This window comes from Humulus lupulus, chromosome 1 (genome assembly GCF_963169125.1).
Source record: "Humulus lupulus chromosome 1, drHumLupu1.1, whole genome shotgun sequence".
In the NCBI taxonomy this organism is placed as follows: domain Eukaryota; kingdom Viridiplantae; phylum Streptophyta; class Magnoliopsida; order Rosales; family Cannabaceae; genus Humulus; species Humulus lupulus.
The window spans coordinates 263457568-263461692 of NC_084793.1; the positions used below are offsets into that span (position 1 = coordinate 263457568).

The 4125-nt window shown below is 29.5% G+C and overlaps 1 non-coding gene across 1 annotated transcript; it reads left to right on the forward strand.

Moving 5' to 3' along the window:
- The first annotated feature begins 413 nt into the window (after positions 1 to 413).
- LOC133813526 (small nucleolar RNA R71) lies at positions 414 to 520 on the forward strand. Its single transcript, XR_009884535.1, has one exon. It is a non-coding gene; the product is annotated as a small nucleolar RNA R71 (small nucleolar RNA).
- Positions 521 to 4125: the final 3605 nt, after the last annotated feature.

Sequence of the window (4125 nt, forward strand, 5' to 3'; positions counted from 1 at the left end):
CATGGAGAGCATTGGCCTCCTCATAAAAGGCTTCTTGGTAGGAAGGACATGATTGGGCATTATGGCAAGAACTAGAACATATAGAACAAATATTTTTTCTTGGTTGTATTGGAGAATTTATAGTTTGGCTTATGGCTAAAGCTTCTACTTTTCTCGCTAATTTGTCTAAGGATGTTCTTAAGTCTAATTCATCTTTTACTTCATACCTTCCTCCTATTTTTGGTGAATTAGTTGACCTAGACCTAGGATCAAAATAACTCCATTGTTGTGAATTGACAAATAAATCTTCAAGGGCGTCTCAAGCCTTTTGTCCTTGAAACTTTAAAAAAATTCTAGTATGCATAGATTGAATCATTTGATGATTAGAGGGAGTCAAACCATCATAAAAATATTTTACAAGTCTCCATTTTTCAAAACCATGATGAGGACATTTTAATAATAAATCTTTAAATCTTTCCCAACATTCATAAAACTCTTCATTATCTCTTTGAAAAAACTCAGAGATTTCTCTCCTTAGACTATCAGTTTTAGACATAGGAAAAATTTCAGCAAGAATTTATTATAAAGTTGATCCCATGTAGTTATAGACCCCGTGGGAAGGGAATTTAACCAAGCTTTTTATTTGTCTTTTAATGAAAAAGGGAACAATCTTAGTTTGACCGACTCATCAGAAAAGTTTTGAAATTTAAATGTTGAGCAAATTTCTAAGAAATCTTTGATAGGATCCTCTATATCTAACACATAAAAAGATGGCAACAATTGAATGATTGATGGTTTAAGCTCAAAATGGGTAGCAGAAGTGGTTGGAAGAACAATATATGAAGGAGCATTAGATGAAATCGGTGCAAAATACTCAAGCAATGTTTTTCCAGGCACAACATTTTCATCAACAGGATTTCCAGTAATATTAGCAATTGGTTCCATGTTGCTCAAATTTTTACTAACGATTTCAATTTAAAACAAAGATAAACATCTTTTTACTAATCGATTTTTAGAATTACGTTCCCAATGATGCATACAATTTTCACAAACAAGGCAACAAAAATGATCTCAAACAAACAATTTTCTAATGTGGAAGATTAGTTAAAACTGCAACCACAGAGCATACTTATAATTTTTTAGAGATTTCACAACTATAATTTTTATGGTTTACTTGTCCCCAGGCCTATTTGATTCCACTTACTCGCACACTACTAACAACTCCCCGATGTTAATTAGTAGAGGCAGATTGGGAATTTTGTTCAAATTTCCTTTAAGCAAAAATTGTTTATGGTGAAAGGACAAGATTTAGGTTTTTTTATTTAAAGTATTTTTTTCACAATTAAACAATAATATAATAAAAGACAAAGAAAAATAAGGTAGAATTAAATAAGACTATAAAAAATTAAGCAAGAGTTGGGAGGCATAGCATCCAATCAACCATAACAAAAATAAGGTAAAAATTAGGAAGCACAAGTGCCATCAACAAAAACATAAGATAAAAAATTAGGAGGCAAAATTGTCATCAACTAGCTAGGAGGCAAAATTGCCATCAACTAGTAAATTGCAAAAAAAAAAAAAAAAACTAATAACACAAAGATAAATAAAGAAAATTACAACAAAATTAGGAGGCACAATGGTCGTCAACTAATAAAGAAATACAAGGAATAAAAACTATAACAAAATTACAACAGAATTAGGAGGCACAAGTGCAGTCAACTAAAAAAAATAATAAATATAAATATATAAGTAAGTTTTTTTTATGGGTGGTAGAACTGTCCCAAATTTTCTTTTTATCTTTTTTTTTTAGTTTTTATATGAATATATATATATATTTTAATATTTTTGTATATATAATTTTTTTAAAATGCAAAAATTTAAATAACTAATTGAAGAATTCACTAAACTTGAGATAAATTTTGTTTCCTTTCTTGCAACTCCCCGGCAACGGCGCCAAAAACTTGATGGACCCAAAATGAGTATGTTTTAAAAATTTATAACTCGCAAGCGCACGAATCGTAAATGAAGTATAGTGTTTGTGTAAGCACGAGATCGAACCCAAATGAGTTGTCTAAAATAAAAAAGAAAATTATTTTAAACCAAAATTAATAAATTCTAACCTTGCTCCAAAGATTGATAAGTTTTAATGTCATGAACATAAAATAAAAGATTTAAAGTAAAACTATTTAAGAGAATACAAATAAACCAATTATGATTTGAAAATAAGTTGTAAAAGAAAGATTATTAAGATACTAGAATCCACAAAATGTAAGTTTAATAATACTTATTAGTATATTGATTCCCAAGTTTTAGTGATAGTTAAAATAAGTCAAACTATTATTTTCCAAATATATTTATAATTTTAAGCATAAATTATTTCTAAAAAGATAGGATTTTTCTTCACTTTTCAAAAAAGTATTCAAAGTATTTATTGTAAATCAACCTAATGAAACAAAAAAAATCAAATAACATTATTTATAAGGCAAAACATAGTATTTTTGTTCTAAGCATTGGATGTGTACAATTTAATGACACATCTTACACAAAGAATATTATGTTTTGCAAAAATGAAGAACAAAGTGCAATATTATCTAACAATCCAAAATATGAGATATTAAAGATGAAAGACATATATGAAGAAGAAAAATCCATAAACTTTGTTGCATTATAAGAGAAATCAACATACAACATAAATATTATCAAGTTACAAGTTGATTCATCATGATATTAATAATCATATGAAAAAGATTAGAAGCAGATAACTAGAATAGAAATTACAAAATAAATAATATACATACTTGAAAATACTCTTGAAAAACACCAAAATAAAAGAGAAAATGGTAGAAAAGATGATGGTTACCCAAAAATTAAGCACCCTAAAATGGTCTTGAAATTCCATATTTATAGCCAAAATGAGAGCATTAAAATAATCAACTTAAATTAATTAAATAAAGTAAATATGGCATGTAGAGGTAAATTATAGGGTGTAATGATGATTTTGTGGTGAAATATGTGGAAAAATTGGGTAAAAAGGTGGCATTTTTAGACATAGGGGACAACGGTACATTGTGGGCTCAAGAGAAGGGTGCTGGTGGCTGGTTGGGTGGCTGGGCCAAGTGGTTCAGGCGGCTGGGAGGCTACTGCGGGCTGGGCCATGGGCTAGAGCTTGGCTGGGTGAAGGAAACGGCTGTGTCGTGGGGCAGGCGGGCCCGTGTGAGGAGAAGGAAGGTTTGCGCTTGGGCCTTGGGCTGGGGCAGACGCGGGCTGTTGGTGCAGGCTTGGGCCGTATGGAGGCAAGCAGGCCCGTGGGGTGGCTGAAGGCTGGAGCTTGGGCCTCCTTTTTGCTCTTTCTTTTCTCTCAAAAATGCCATTTTTCCTTCACTTTCCTTGCTTTTTCAAGAGCAAAAAATGCAACAAATTCTCTACAAAAATATGACGATGTACATTGTAGTTATAGTAGATATCCCACCTATTTTCAAGAAATTCTGAATAATTTACGGTGCCGAAAACATGGTTCAAACAATCACTTGCACACGTGCCTATTTTTTTTACCCACGTGCAAGTAACTATATTGAACTCTATTTTTCGATACCGTAAATTATTCGGAATTTCACGAAAATTTGTGGAATGCCTACAAATACTACAAAATACATCGTCATATAAAAAAAATTTGAGTTATGATTTCTCCACATGTCGAAAATAAAGACATTCATGCTGGTAAGAGTAAAAGTGACATATTTACTATAGAATTCCCCTATATCTTTGTATATTATAACTATGAGTTTAACATAAATGGTTGTTTTCTGTTTGATTTAAAGTTATCTAAATAATGTAAATAAATTTAAAAAAGTTAAAAGTAATAAAATCATCTAAATAAAGTAAATAAATTGAAAAAAAATAAAAATAATAAATTAGCCATAATAATTTCTCATCACAAATTTTAAAATTTCATATTAAAGTATTTAAATTACTCTATCAATTATGTTTTAAAACTATATCAAAAAAATATTTATGTGCTTAAATTTATTCTTTTCATTTTTTATTAATTATTTATTTTATCATTTAACTTATTTTGTTTATCCAAACATATACGTAATAGTGAAATAAAACATAAATATACATATTTTCTTATTTTGTTGTTTATTT